The sequence below is a fragment of the Crocuta crocuta genome, unplaced genomic scaffold, assembly GCF_008692635.1.
Source record: "Crocuta crocuta isolate KB4526 unplaced genomic scaffold, BGI_CrCroc_1.0 scaffold139, whole genome shotgun sequence".
Classification (NCBI taxonomy): domain Eukaryota; kingdom Metazoa; phylum Chordata; class Mammalia; order Carnivora; family Hyaenidae; genus Crocuta; species Crocuta crocuta.
In genome coordinates, this window is record NW_027533258.1 from 7,631,677 (window position 1) to 7,647,887 (window position 16,211).

Below are 16,211 nucleotides of genomic sequence, written 5' to 3' on the forward strand. Positions count from 1 at the left end.
GAGCAAGAGCCTGACCTGACGCGTCTGCACAGAGCGCCCGTGGCAATTGTTGCTTTGGTTCATGTGGGACAGTCCGGGTGCTGATATCCCCCCTCATTGTGGGGTGGGGAGGTCTTAAAAGTCACACCCTGTGTACTATTTCAGGAGAACGTGTCTGGCTGTTAATCGAAAGAAAACGAATTTTCTTTTTTCCTTTTATCATGGGAACTCTAAAAGCTCACCCAAGTGTAGAAGAGTTTAATGGACTTGATAACGCCCGTCACCAGGCTCCCTTCATTATCCCCATAGGGCTGATCTCGTTTCAGCTACGCGCACCCACCCCTACCCACCCCAGTGCCCCACGGGTGTGCCTCTCTTTAAGATACCACCTCTGTCTTTACAGAACATAGCCAGGGTGCCATCATCACATCCGAAGAAGTTTGGGGGCACCTGGGTGGCTCAGTTTGTTGAGCGTCCGACTTTAGCTTAGATCATTATCTCATGATTCATGGGTTCGAGCCCCACGTCAGTCTCTGTGCTGACAGCTCAGAGCCTGGAGCCTGCTTTGGATTTTGTGTCTCCCTCTCTCTCTGCCCCTCCCCTGCTCACTCTCTCTCAATCTCTCTCTCAAAAACAAATAAAAATAATAATTTAAAAAAAAGAAGACGCTTGGGTGTTTGGTTTTTTTTGCTTAATATCAGCAAATAGTGAAAAGTTGGGTTTACAGTTGGGGCCTTTCCTTGCAAGGGGCCTTGACACCGTTGATCTCAGAGGCGTGCTCTGTCCAGGTTGCACATGGGACTCGGTCCCCATGTCTGTACTCATCCCAAGGACACGCAGGGTTTCGAGTGGCACTGCCCCCCCCACAAGCCTCCCTGCCATTTCCCCTCGGGAGCGATGGTGTTTGGCTTGGACCAGATGGGAAAGATGGCCCCCCACCCTGGTCTTGGTTATTTTATTTGCGCAGGAGGAATAACTGAGCACAAAGCCAAGCCTGTGAGAACAGGGGAGACTAAGGCACAGTCACAGACCCGCACTCCCACCCGGGCAGGAGCTGAGAGCTTACTGACAGCAAAGCGCAAGGGGACAGTGTGAGCCTGGTGATGACACTCACATCTAACACGTATTCAGCTGTATGGGGCCCCCGGGGGCTCAGTCGGTTAAGCGGCGGGGGGTTGGGGAGGGTGGACTGAACAGAGACGGCCTGGCTCTGAGAGGCAGAGAAGCTTGCTCAGAGGCTTCTCGAGGCTTCCGGGGCCCAGGACACAGGGGCTGCAAGCGGAAGGAGGGAGCAGGCATGTCCCCCACTGGCTGCTGCCATGCACAGCAGCTGGCTGTTGTCAGTCAAGCTGGGAAGCCGCTCAGATGATTCTTGCGCCGGTCAAGGCCCTTTTTAGGGATGGACCCAGGGACACTGCCTTGTACTTGAGCCATCTGAAGTATTCCTGGGCGGGGCTGCAAGTGGCGGCCCTTCGGCCATTTTCCACGAAGAAGATGACGCCAAAGCTGAACCTTGTAGACATGTGTGGCCTTCCAATCTCGAGAAGTCCCACCGGGGGCCCTGGGCTCTGTGTCCGCTGAGCCACAAGGTCTCCGTGATGGCCTTGAGCCCCTTCTGCCATCAGGCTATCGGTCTGGGTGCAGACCTTCCAGCACTTCCTCATCGTGGGGGAGGACAGGCCCAGTGTTGTGTCCCCCCCCCCGCCCCCAGGCTTAACTAGAAAACCAGGGTCTGAGGCTCCCCTCCAGAGCTCCTGAATCAAAAATCTGCATTTGAACAAGATCACCGGTGATTCTTAACATCAACCTCAAGGTTTGGGAACCGCTGCTCCTTGACCTCTGTCCCCTCTAGACCACAGAGCCCCCTCCTTTCTCCCCAGGAGGGAAGAGGGAAAGCCAAAAGTAATAAAGGAACTCATCTTCCCCCGACCAGGAAGCTCTCTCTTTAATTAATTTTCCTTTCATGAAACACATAATTTGAAAAAGTCTCCCAACGAAACAAATTCCATTTTCTGATAATGGTTGGATCGCTCCATTTTTCAAATTTTAATCAAAGACATAGATCACTCCCTGTCAGAACTTCTCTGCAACAGAGGATGCCAAGGGTTTCTCTGTTGATGTAATTACAGCAAAAAGCAAAAAGATGCACTGTTTGGTTAGCCTGTGAGGGCTCATCAGGGCTAAAGGCAATATTTCCACTTGGGCATTTTGGAGAATTGCATTGAAACAAGATTGAGGATCTTTGCCCTCCAGTCGGCCCGGGCGGATGAGAATAGCTGATGTAATTAAGTAGGTCTGGGAGAGACAGAATTTGCCTGTCTCCCGGTCAGCTCAGGCTCTGGTAAGACTCCGAAAGTGGGGCCACGGAGCCCTGAAAAGGATCACCCTCCCATCCTCAAAAGGGTGTGGCAGTTAGCATATAATGTAGGTATGTCCACGACACAACTCTCACGCATGCGCCTCAATAAATCTTACTTTAAAAAATTGCAGTGGCATTTTTGGGAAGCTCAACAAAAAAAGATTCTGAAATTAATCGGGAAAAAATGGGAAAAACAGCTATAAGAAAGCTATACAGGAAAATACAACAAAATACAAGATACAGGAAACACAGGAAAACACAAGAAGGAACTCAGGGAACTTAGTGAAATGAATGAAGTGAGATTCTTATTCTATAGCCTCCATTAAAATGGACGTAGGTAGATTAAGAAGTTAGAAATAAAGAATAATAATAACAGCCCTGCAGGCAATACCTGTGAGTAGTTAGCTATCCTATAGGGGTAGGTTTACCCCAGGGGACACTGCGGGGTCCTGCCCACAGGCCCGGGGACAGCAGCGGACTGTCTGCTGTACCACGCGGTCACACGAGCTGCAGCCCGGAGGCGGCCAGGTCACAGGCGGGGCCCCTCAGCGCCCCCTCGGGAACATCAGCAGAGGAAGGCTGAGCCCATCAGCCTCGTGAACGCGAAGACAGTATCAGCCAAGGGAGCCCATGGGCAGAGTAGGGGGCGGGCAGAACCCCAGAAGAGAGGCCATTCCTTGAGCAGCCACCTCAAAGCTTTTGGAATAACAATTGTCTAAATAAAAGAGTGCATCCTCCACTATCTGTACACTTACCTATTTATAAAGTATATACGCGTACTACTACACAAACACACCTGGCAAGCAGTTGGCAGAGGTAACACGTGGGGAAAAAACTTTGAAAGGCTGAGATAGCAAATAAACGCTACTTCTAGCCCGGGTGATGTAAACAAGGGTATTTGTGTTATAATTCTAACACTGAATGTGTATAATTGTGTATATCTCATGTATGTTTGCTCTGTTTCCCTATGCAAACTTAAAACACTTATGCAGTTAAGCGGAGGGGCTGATATGTTCTTCCCCCATTCCAAGTGACCCCAGAGACCAGGCTTCAGAGAGCCTGGGGACCTCCGGTTCAGCTCCCATCCCCACCCGCTCTTATAACGCCCGCCCTCCCCATCCCACCTCCCTTCCCTGGAGCTTCTGAATGAGCCCGTTCTCTGCAAGCATAAAAGGCTGAGTAAAATAGAGGAAGATTTTGTACACATGGCTCTAAAGGCCGAAGGCATAGAGGAAGTCACTGCTAGGCTTGATCAAAAACACATGTATCAAAGAGTTACCGTCACTAAAACATAAGAAATGTCTACAAGTCTGTTAGGCAACAGAAGATAAACACCCACGGAATAGTGAAGCGAAGGGAATTAATAGGCAGCTCAGAAAAGGAGAATATCAAATAGTTAACAGCCGTATCAAAAAAAAAGTCATCTCTAGTGATCAAACAATGAAAATTTAACAAGTAGAATTTTTGACAAATTTGACAGCTTTGACAAAATGCTAAAAAGAACGTTAACTGTGTGCGAGGGTACAGAGAAGTGGGCCATCTCGCGGAACTGGTGGATTACAGAGTGTGGCAGTCTCTCTGGATGACAATTTGTCATTCTAATAATATATTTTTTTAATTTTTTAATGTTTATTTATTTTTGAGGGAGAGAGAGAGTGGGGGAGAGGCAGAGAGAGTGGGAGACACAGAGTCCAAAGCAGGCTCCAGGCTCTGAGCTGTCAGCACAGAGCTAGAGGGCAGAATTCGAACTCACAAACCGGGAGATCATGACCTGAGCCAAAATCAGATGCTTAACAGACTGAGCCACCCAGGCACCCCAGCAATTTATCATTTTAAAGCAAGCCTGAAATTTCATCTTTATGCATTTATCTGCAGAAAGAACCATAGACACATACACACAAAGGCCTGTTCACTGCAACATTTTGTAACAATACATAATAGAAATAGTAAACCACAGAAGGCAACCTAGGCGACGCACCCTAGGGGATCTATAAGGTACTCAGCTACAGGGGATAAACTGTCATACATTAGGAAGGAGAACACCATGGACCCATGAAAGGGAATGGTTGACTAACGTTTAATGATATGGAAAGATATCCAATCTACACTTCCAGCGAGTAAGTAAGCCGCAAAAGTTTGATCTCACTTTTTGTATACACCCCCAAAATACATAACCAAAAGTGGTATTAACAATGATGGTATGTTTATGGAGTTTTTTTTAGTTTTCTTACTTTTGAGGATCTATTTCCTAAACCCGCTGAAACGAACATGTTTTAATTCTGTGATAAGAAAGTGATCTTGGGGCGTCGGGGTGGCTCAGTCGGTTAAGCATCGGACTTCGGCTCAGGTCACGCTCTCACGGTTCATGAGTTCAAGCCCTGCATCGGGCTCTGTGCTGACAGTTCAGAGCCTGGAGCCTGCTTCCGATTCTGTGTCTCCCTCTCTCTCTGCCCCTCCTCCACTCTCACTCTGTCTCTCTCTCAGAAATAAACAACAACAACAAAAAATACCAAAAAAAGTAATCTTTAGGAAAAACACCCTAGGATCAGGAAAACAAATAGTTTATCCCCAAGTCAATTTTAAGCAAATAGTTGCTGCTTCCTGTAAGATAATTCTAAGGATTATGAAGCTGTGACCGGGCTCAGATGGCGCCTGCTATGATATCTGCTGGGATCATGGGAAGAGGAAGTAGCTACCTTGACCTAGTACCCTCCAGCCATGACACAGAAATGCTGAAGTTTATCGATGTTGCCATCCATGTTTGGATTACTTTCAACTGGGGAGATAGAGGGCCAGAGTCACGTTTCCAGTTCCAGCCCCGGGGAAGGTCCAGGAAGCAAATGCTCTTGGTAACACACCATCACGGACACCCACCCTGCACTTCACACGCACACACATGCGTTGCGGGTACAGACAACGCCTTTCATCCCAGTAGATCTCTCCTGTGCTTCAAATCATGGAATCAAAAGAGGGTAGAGCTAAAGGGAAAGTAAGGGATCATTTGGTCCAACTCCATGTTTTTCTTTGTACAGAAGAGGAAACTGAGGACCACATATTTAAGACATTTTGATATGTCTAGGAGAAACGTTATTTGCCGTCAGGACCGTGTTGGACCAGGGGGACAGCTCCGTGCTCCGAGCAAGGAAACCCAAACGAGGCCACTGACTCATCGTTTCCACATCAATTAAGTGGGGATAATCTCACCCGCTCTGGGATTGCTGGGAGGGCTCAGATGAGATCAGGAGCAAATGAGGAAGATATTTGTAATATACACAAGAGATTACCAAAATCCTTGACATATGAAAGTCCTTAAAATAGAAGAATATTAGCATCTACAGAGAAAAAAGACAAAGGGCAGGAAGACTATTTATAGCAGAATTACGAGTGACCAGAGGTAAAGGAGGTTCAACCTCACTCATGACAGAGGGAAAGCAAGGGAAAACCTCAGGAAGTTACATTTTTCACCTATAAACCTGGCACAAATTGGGGGCACTTGGGAGGCTCAGTCAGTTGAGTGTCCGACTCTTGATTTCGGCTCAGGTGATGATCCCGCAGTCGTGGGATCGAGCCCCAAGTCTGGCTCTGAGCTGAGCATGGGGCTTGCTTAGGATTCATTCTCCCTTTCTCTCTCAAAATAAATAAACTTTTTAAAAAGTAACAATACAGTTTGAACTATCTTGGCTAGTTTTTTTCTCATGGAAGTTCCCACATTCTGGATTTGTCTGATGGTTTCTTCTTCACAGTGTCATTCATCTGTTCCTCACTCTACTTTCCGAAGACACTGATGCTGTGTCCAGAGGCTTGATCAGATTCAGGTTAGACATCCCAGCAAGGCTGCCTCATAGAGAACATCCTGGATCACCTTTGGGAGGATGTCAGGTTGTCCGTTATTGGTGGTGCCACGTTTCATCGCCCGGTTAGGGTGGTAAATATCCTTCTCCCTAACGCTTTCACCCAGTGGTTTTAGTATCATTAATGATCTCTGCTTGGATCAATTATAATGGAGGTAGATAAATGATATTTCTCATTTTCTCATTCTGTCTGGTCTGCTAGCGGCATTCTTCTGTGAGGAAGAATCCCCTCACTAGGACTCACAGATTATCTCGTATACAGTCTGCTGATATTCAAATGCAGTCAGTATTCTTCCAGATTCACACTAATAGGTCCAATGCAAATGAACATTCCTGGATCCTCCTCGCCTTCTTATTTTATAAGAAGAATCTTATAAAAAAGAATCTTATTTTATAAAGAAAAAAAAATCTTATTTTATAAGAAGAATGTATATATACATTATATATATTATATATAATATATTATATATTATATTTAATAATATAATTATTTAAATAATTTTAATTATTATTGAGAGACAGAGAGAGACAGAGCACGAGCAGGGGAGCGGCAGAGAGAGGGGGAGACACAGAATCTGAAGCAGGCTCCAGGCTCCGAGCTGTCAGCACAGAGCCCGATACAGGGCTTGAACCCACAAACCGTGAGATCATGACCTGAGCCGAAGTCGGACGCTTAACCGACTGAGCCACCCAGGTGCCCCAGCTTATTTTTAATGAAAATATTGTTATTTGCATTATCCAAAAACACCTAAATTGTTTCATATTCTAACCCGGTGGTACAACTTGCAATAAACCTATTGAGAAGTGTTCCCAATTCCTTCACAGTTCTTTTTATGCTTTGAATACATCTCCCTAACAGCATCCAAGTGTATTTTTCAGAATTGACAGGAATGAAGTCTTCACTATGTGTAGGTATGTTATAAATTTGATACACGTTAGGTTTATTTGTTTTGTTCGTATTCAATTTTGGGTATGTTTTTTTTCCTTCCTTTGTTTTAAAACTTTCTTTTTGAATATATAAACCACTGACATGGTTCAAAAGTCAAAGCCCATTAGAAGGCAAGGCTCCCATGACCCCATTCCCCCTCAAAAGTAGTCATTTTTATTGGTTTTATTGGTGGATCCTTTTTTTTTCCCCCCCAATTTGGGCATAATCAGCCTCTTTGTGATACTGAATCATCCTCATCGATAAGCGTCCCATCGATAAATCCTTGGGCTGCTTTCACTCTTTTACTATTATCAACAGTCCACAATAAATAATCTGGGACTTACGATGGTTTGCTCTTTGTGGACTTCCGTCTTCGGGGTGGATTCTTAGACGTGGTTCTGCTGGGCTGAAGGGAAACTGCTCATTCAATGCAGTGAGTTTGTAAAACTTCTCCTTCACCGCATGTGCGCACTTTCTCACCCTCCAGAAAAGCGCGAGAGCGTGTGTTTTATCACGGCTCCTCCAGAGAATCTGTTGCCCAGTATTTGGATCTTCTCCACTCCCACTGGTGAGAAAGTGCGATTTTAATAGATGCTTCCCTTAGAATAAGGATGGGTGTTTTTTCCTCTCTTTAAAGGCCACCTGCATATCTTTTTCTGTGCCTTGTCCCCTTGTTTGTTTGCCATTTGTTTCTGAGAGTTTTTTTTAAATTTTTTCTTCTTCTCAACCTAAAGAAATTTTTTGATATATTAAGGAGATTATTAGCCTTTTGCCATGTAAATTACAAATATTTTCTCCTAGTTTGTCATTTACTTTTCCTTTCTTTAAAAAAAAATGTTTATTCATTTTTGCGAGAGAGACAGAGAAAGACAGAGTGAAAGCGATCAGCACAGAGCCTGACATGGGGCTCGAACCCACAAACCATGAGATCAAGACCTGAGCTTAGATCAGGAGTTAGACGCTCAACTAACTGAGTCACCCAGGTACCCCTTGACTTGGTAAGTTTTAATTACTATGATACTGAATTTCTGTGTTTTTAAAAATTCTACCGCTCTGGATTTTAAGGCGTGGTAGACATTCCCCATTCCCAGACTTTATATGAAGGATTCCACTCATGTTTTCTTAGTGCTTGTTTCCTTTCTTTACATTTGGTTCTGATACGTATGTTATTTTATCTGGTGTGTGCCAGGAGGTACGGATCCAAATTTGTCTTTTCCCAAATGACCATCCAGCTGTCCCTCCAACACATATTAAAGACTCTATCTTTGCTCCACTGACTTGAAATGCCACCTTCATCCTAAATCACATTTTCCTATATATGTGGGCCTTTCCACTATGTTCCTGTGGTCCGTCTGCCTCTTCAGGCACCAGGACGACAGTTTTCTATTTTTTTATGTTTATTTTTATTTTATTTTGAAAGAGAGAGTGAGCAAGCAGGGGAGAGGCAGGAAGAGAGGGAGACAGAATCCCAAGCAGGCTCCACAATGTCAGTACAGACAGAATCTGATTTGGGGCTTGAACCCACAAACTGCACCATCATGACCTGAGCCGTAATCAAGAGTCAGATGCTTAACTGGCTCAGCCACCCAGACACCCCAGGATGACACATTTCTTTTTCTTTTGTAAGTTAATTTATTTTCAGAGAGACAGAGACAGCATGAGCAGGGAAGGGGCAGAGAGAGAGAGTGAGAATGAGAAGGAGAGAATCCCAAGCAGGTTCCTCGCTACCAACACAGAGCCTGATGTGGGGCTTGAACTCATGAACCGTGAGATCATGACCTGAGCTCAAATCAAGAGCTGGACATTTAACCGGCTGAGCTACCCAGGTGCCCCTGAATGACACTTTTCAAGATGTAGACTTTATAGTGTATGTTTTGGCATCTGGTGGAATGTTCTGCCTGTGGCTTGCTTTTCTCAGGGTTTTTTCCACTGTGCATACATGAAATCTAGAATTCACTATCCTGCTCCAGAAAAAAAAAGTGTTGGTATCTTTATTGGGATGGCACTGAATTTCTATAATAATCTGGGCACAATCAACATCTTTGTGATTTTTTTTTTATATTTTTATTTATTTCTAAGAGAGAGAGAGAGAGAGAGCGTGAGCAGGGGAGGGTCAGAGAGAGAGGGAGACACAGACTCTGAAGCAGGCTCCAGGCTCTGAGCTGGCAGTCAGCACAGAGCCCGACGCGGGGCCTGAACCCACGAACCACGAGATCATGACCTAAGTGAAAGTCGGACACTTAACCGACTAAGCCACCCAGGCGCCCCTCATCTTTGTGATTTTGAATCATCCCCTCCGGTAGCAAGGAAAATCTCCTTGTGTGTCCTTCACTGTTGCTGTAAGGCTTTGGCACGTGTGCTGTTAAGTTTACCCTTTAGCATTTTCTTTTCTCTTTTGCCATGAAGCCCCTTCTGCAATAGGAGGTCAGGTCTTCCAATTGCTTATGGCAAAGTTTTGTTTTCTTTTTTTCTTTTTTTTTTTTTTTTTTGAACAGCTTCCCAGGTGACTCTAAGCTACGGCTAACTTTGAAAACCACAATTTAAAATGAAAATTCAGTGTTACCCTTCGATTTAAAGGTTATGCCTTAAATCTGCACTGACTGCCACCGCACAAACCACCACCTTTCTTCCAGATTCTCTGTTACCACCGCGCCACTCTTTCTCCCTGGCATCCCATCTGTATGGTCTTTGAACTTTGCCTTCCACGCCCGACACGCAGCCAGTGGAGAGCTGACTGCCCCCCTTTCCATGGCATTGTTCTGACCCGCGCATTACCCTCTATTCCTATCCCCAAGTGCCCCGGCAAGGTCCTGGGCCATGCCTGTGCCTCCCGCTGGCATGCCCATCTCGTCCCCATCAGCTCAAGACATGCCTCCCCGCTTCAGTCATGCTCTGTGCTCCCAGCCACAAGGGGCCATCAATCACCGAGGTCTAGAGCACACTTGTGACAGCAGCACAGCAGGTATGGGGCTCATCCGTCACCCCCTCTTGGCTGGAGGCCACTCCCAACCCTGCCCCCGGCTCCCTCACTCGCTGGGTCCTTTCCTTATGCTTTGGGTGGAGGGGTTATCTCCTGATCTGCTCACCTTTTAGCACCTCCCTCCCCCTTCACTTGTAGATTCAGGTTTGACCTCTCTTGTTCACTTCACAACCTCCTGGCTCAAGTCCTAACTCGTGGACCATCCACGGCCCTGACCTCCTCCCGTGGGCACAGTGAGGCGATTTGTAGCATGGCTTTGGCACCAAACCCAGCAGCGTTACAGGCCTGAGTGTTCCTTTACGGGGCCTTGAACTTAGCTGTACGTTTGGAGGTTTTCCTACCAGAAGCCTGGGAAGAGTGGTTGAATTGGATTAAAGAATAGTTATGGACCCCCTCTCCCCCACTTAATTTTCAACCTGGAGCTCTGGGCATGGGCTCAGGATCCCCATCCTTCCCCACCAAGTGCCAGGACCGGCCTTGGCTCAACATAACGGAGTGCCTTGCTTCAAGTGACACCTAATCCCCACCTAAGCGGGGCACGGAGAAGGCACTTGATCTAGGAGGCACCTGCTTTCCACGCTGACTTCATGCTCTGGCAGAGAGTGGCCTCGACGGCGCTGTGCCGTGAAGCCGGAGCCCTGGGTCCCCTGGCACGGCGGGCATCAAACAGCAGCAGAGGAAGAGGGCTCAGGAGGAAGCGGCCAGGCTCCGGGGAGTCCAGCAGCCCTCATCCCGGCCTCCCGAGCCAGGGAGTATTCTTGGGACACAATGCACTTGGTTTCTAACTCACCAGGAATAAATGTGGCTCTCTGCCCTGGCTGAGGGGATTAATTCAAGCCGGGCGAGGGCTGAAGGGACAAGGATTCCTCCTGTTCCCAAAAAGCCAGCTAATAATATACTAAGTCATCTGATCCCCCCACCTTTCCCGATCAGAAGAGAGACTCCACGCCTGCAGACCATTAGCTTAGCCCCTGAAAGCCGCCCCTTCATGAGGGGAGTAGTTCTCTCCTTTAAGGGTTCTCTCTTCTTGGGTGGACATCTTTTAAGAGAATACCCATATTATATATGTCCTTCCCCCCCTCCTCATCTTAATAAACAAATGTTCAAAATGATCAACTCAGGGTCATCAAGAAAATCAGTCTTGCTGTACTAACGCTTGGAAGCCTTCAGATGCAAGGGAACATGTAAATACCATGTGCCTAACACAGCACTTGGCACCATGTGTCTGTCTGATAGTTTGATATCCTACCAAATGCACACACGTAGTCTGTGAGGCAGCCGTCGCATCCCCATTTTACAGACAAGGACACACAGGCTCAGAGCAGTGAGGCCCAAGGCCATCCCCTCCCTGCACTTTACAAGGTGACCTGTTATGGCCAAGGCTGTCGATGTCACACATGCACGCATGTGGCTCCTCCCTCTCCTTTAAAAAAATTTTTTTTTAATGTTTATTTATTTTTGAGAGAGAGACACAGAGCATGAGCAGGGGAGGGGTAGAGAGAGCGGGAGACACAGAATCTGAAACAGGCTCCAGGCTCTGGGCCGTCAACACAGAGCCCGACGCGGGGCTCAAACCCACGAACCGTGAGATCATGACCTGAGCCGAAGTCAGACCCTTAACCGACTGAGCCATCCAGGCACCCCAAGAGGACCAGATCCTTTAATGTCTAGAGTTTTTCATAACTTAAAAATTTAAACAAATTTTGTTTTCATTTTATTTATTTTTAGAGAAAGAGAGAGCACAAATGGGAGAGTAGAGCAGAGAGAGAATGAGAGAGAGAGAGAGAGAGAGAGGATCCCAAGCAGGCTCCACGCCCAGCACAGAGTGCAACTCAGGGCTCAATCCCACAATGCTGGGACCATGACCTGAGCCAAAATCAAGAGTCACACGCTCAATTCACTGAGCTACCCGGGTGCCCCCCTAATGTCTAATTTTTAAGCTGTTTTCTGCACGGGTGGCTCTTCTGTCACTTCTGTGTTCCCGGGAGCTCCTCCTGGAGAGCTGAGTCCATCCCTGACTCACATTCTCTTCCCTATGGCCCCCTGCCTCCTCATTCCACGTCCTCACATGCGGATGGGGCGTGTTTAGCGAATGGCCTGTCCAGCCATTCAGCTGACACTTCAGATCCTATGATCACGGACGTGATGGGGAGAAGGGAGAAAGGCTGGGTGNCAGCACAGAGTGCAACTCAGGGCTCAATCCCACAATGCTGGGACCATGACCTGAGCCAAAATCAAGAGTCACACGCTCAATTCACTGAGCTACCCGGGTGCCCCCCTAATGTCTAATTTTTAAGCTGTTTTCTGCACGGGTGGCTCTTCTGTCACTTCTGTGTTCCCGGGAGCTCCTCCTGGAGAGCTGAGTCCATCCCTGACTCACATTCTCTTCCCTACGGCCCCCTGCCTCCTCATTCCATGTCCTCACATGCGGATGGGGCGTGTTTAGCAAATGGCCTGTCCAGCCATTCAGCTGACACTTCAGATCCTATGATCACGGACGTGATGGGGAGAAGGGAGAAAGGCTGGGTGATTCTGGAAAAGCTGGGGTTGGAGGCCACTGACATTTTAGAGCATGTGACGAGTGCTCGTTCACAAGGCACTCGAGGGAATCCTGTGCGGAATACGGCCCCTCAAGTTACCTGGAGGTGAGTATGGATATGGTCGGACAAAGAGATGGCTACATGGGTGGCTACAAAAAGGAAACCCCAAAGCCCCACAAAGTCCCTCCCAGGCACTGTGGGTGCTTGAGACGGAACAGCAAGCACCCACCCCCAGCACGGTCCACCCTGCCTGCGCACGACCCAGAGGTCACCAGCGCCCCTGTCATGGGTGCTCAGCCCCCTAGTCTCACTGGAGATGGTCCTAATCCTAACCTGGCCTCCCGAGGAGATGGCCAGCCGATAGCAAAGGGATTTGGACTGACGTGTCACCGAGCAGGCAGGACAGGCCCCAAGGGGACCTCAGTCCCTGGAGGCACGCACAGACACTGGGAGGCCAGTGCTGTCTCCCCAGAGGAAGTGGGGCTGCAAGGACGGGGGTCCCAGTCAAAACTGGAGAGAAGGACCAGGGAAACACAGCGTCCCAGACGGCTGGTGCAGCAGGCAGGCAACTCTCTGGCCTGGCGGCCGCTTTCAAATATGTTACTACAATCTGAAATTGCCCAAATCTTGAAAACAGCAGACTCATCATGTAGAATAGAAACCCACTCAGTGTAAGGCTGCATTTGCCATTTCCTCTGTATGTTCCTGATGTGCCCCGTACAGAGACCAGCATAGAGTGGGTGTTTAACTATTGTCCCTTCATCACGGGGACTGGGGCCCAGCTTCCCCTTCCCTACTGCACGCCTCTCTGCATAGATTCCTTGTCTGGGCTCAGGATGGGAGAGTTGCCAGGTGGCAATTCCTATTCTCAAGTGGGAACGGGGACCCAGTTTTGGCTACAATTAACCGCAGGATGCCTACTGGGCCACCCTCCCAATGGTTTGGCTGGAGGGAAGAAAGGGGCAAGTGAAGGGGGAAAAAAGTAGGGAAATGGGGGAAATTTTCAAATATACCCTTACTCTTTTTTTTTTTAGTTTATTTTTTTAAATTTTTTAAAATGTTTTATTTATTTCTGAGAGGAAGAGAGAGAGAGACAGCGTGAGCAGGGAAGGGTCAGAGAGAGAAGGAGACACAAAATCTGAAACAGGCTCCAGGCTCTGGGCTGTCAGCACAGAGCCCGACGTGGGGCTCAAACTCACAGACCATGAGATCATGACCTGAGCCGAAGTTGGCCACTTAACCGACTGAGCCACCCAAGCGCCACTTATTTATTTTGAGAGAGAGAAGGGTCAGACAGAGAATCCCAAGCAGGCTCCAAACTGTCAGCGCAGAGCCCAACATGGGACTCAAACTGACGAACCGTGAGATCAGGACTGAGCCAAAGTCAAGAGTCCAACGCTTAACCGACTGAGGCCCCCCTGGGCCCCAAATACACCCTGACTCTTGTCCTGAGGTTTTAATTTTCCAACCTCGATTTGGAAACACATGCNAAGCAGCTGTTGCTGAGAATCCTGGGGCCGGAATAGCTCCCTGGAATTCATGTACTCGGTGGTCCTACTGAGGCTTCAAAAAGGATTAAGTTAAAAACGATCCTAATAGGGCAGAAAGTTACACAGTGAAGGGAAGGGGGTGGCGGAGGAATTACTATTATCGGTGTTGTTCTTGGTATTGTTACCCGCACAAACTCTACCGTCGCACAGCCCTGTCCTAGCCCTGTGTTATGACAAAAGTCTCGCTCACAGTTCCCAGAGGATTTTAATTTTTTGTTCCCTTCGCCTCGCGGCGGGATGGGCTGTGCTCTGGCCCCAGGGCCGGGCTCCCCCTGACGGCCGAGCGCCAGCAGCCTGTGGACCGGGCCCTCTGCGGCCAGACGGCGGGTTCCAGCCCCGCGAGTGGGGTGGTGCCAGGCCCAAGCTCAGAGAAAGGCATCTCAAACTTCCAACGTCCACAGCTGGAAAATGGTGACGGACCCTGCTCATTTCTATATATACCTTTCCCTTGGCAACGACCAAAAAAAACGTGAGGAAGGAGCTGGTTCTCGGCCCCTGGTGTCGGTCACTCTTTCCAAATATAGAGAAGGGCTGAGCCGTGGGCTTGGAGGGGGCCTATAAAAGCCCAGGAGGCAGCAGCCCCTCTGTAGCTGCCTCTCTCCCGGGCGGAGGTAAGTCACAGCGCCCCTCCTGCGGCCCCTTTTCCGTCTCTGTGCCCCAGGGGACACCAGCTCCGAGTGGCCAGGCGCTGGTGCGTGGCCCTGCCGGGCTTTGGGAAGAAATGAGATAGATGTGGCGGTCGATCTCTCCGGACCAAGTGGCCATCCACCTCTGCCCCCAGCAAGCCACCAAAGCAGGGTCCTTCCACCTCCGGACTCCCCCGTTGACCTTGTCATTGAGCGCTCTCTTGGGCAGGAACCCGCGGCACCCGCCATGGATGGTGGCCTGTCCGCCGCGGGTGGCTGTACTCCCCTGGCCTCTGATCCATGCAGACGGCCAGCGGGACTCGGCACCTTCCCTGCCCTCGCCTTGCCCACCTGGGCTGTGTGTCTGTCCAGTGCCCTGTGCCCTCAAGGCCATGCTGGCTATGTGGCAATGACCCAGTGTCAGGGACTTCTCTCTGCTCATCGAAGTCGAGGAGGCCTGCCCCTATAGGACCACATGCTCCCCAACAGGGATGTTGACCTTGTGCTGCTGGCAGGGGCCCGATTTGGGGGCAGCTGGGGTTTTTACCGCCTGATGGCTTACTTGTGGGTCACGTCTCACCTGCTCCTCCAGCTGCCTCTGGGGCAAGGCCCTTCTTAAGTTATGTGTCTTGAAGTCTTAGTTAGTTGTCCCATCAAGAGCCGTTTCAAAGCCAAACCGGATGCTCCCACGTGCCCTGACTTTTCCTTTTGCGTATTTATTGCAGGTCATCAGATTTTCCACGGCCACGGTTTCCTGCTGCCTTCCTGTGGGTGTAACTCTGCAGGTAAGAAAGATCCGGGCCCCTTGCGGTTGGAAGGCTCCAGGTAATTCAAGGTTACCAGTTCCTCCTGCCGCCCGGTGGCCTTGAGGGCTCAGAGCCAAGAGAGCTCAGACAAGCACAACTTAAGCTAGAGAGGAACCTTCCAGACGGATGCTGGCATCTGATGCCACTTCTGGTCTTAGCAATCGACGGGAGCAAAGGCTGGCTTCCTTTGTGTGAGGAGGTGGCCACCGTGAGTCCAAATGGCCCCCAAATTCCTTAGCTGTCTGCCACTTAGCACGCTCCCTTTGAAGAATGCAGTTTATTTTTTATGGTGTTTATTTGTAAAGCTTCCCTCAGCAGCACCACCAGGGCTTTGCAGAAGACGAAAGTGAGGTCTGGAGAGCTGAACTCACCCCTGGGGCCCTTTCCCAACCAAGCCTCAATGAGTCGGGAGCTTGGATTTCCTGTGCTCCGTGCACCTTGTGCAGAGAACCCAGGGGCAAATATGGGCGCATTTGATTTTCAGAGCCCCGGGTCCGTGGGTGGAGCCCCAGGGAGAGGGGCGGGACGTGGGCCTGGAACTCACTGGGGTCCCCTCCCGGGCTCACCCGCCGGTCCGCCTTCCAGTGGCACC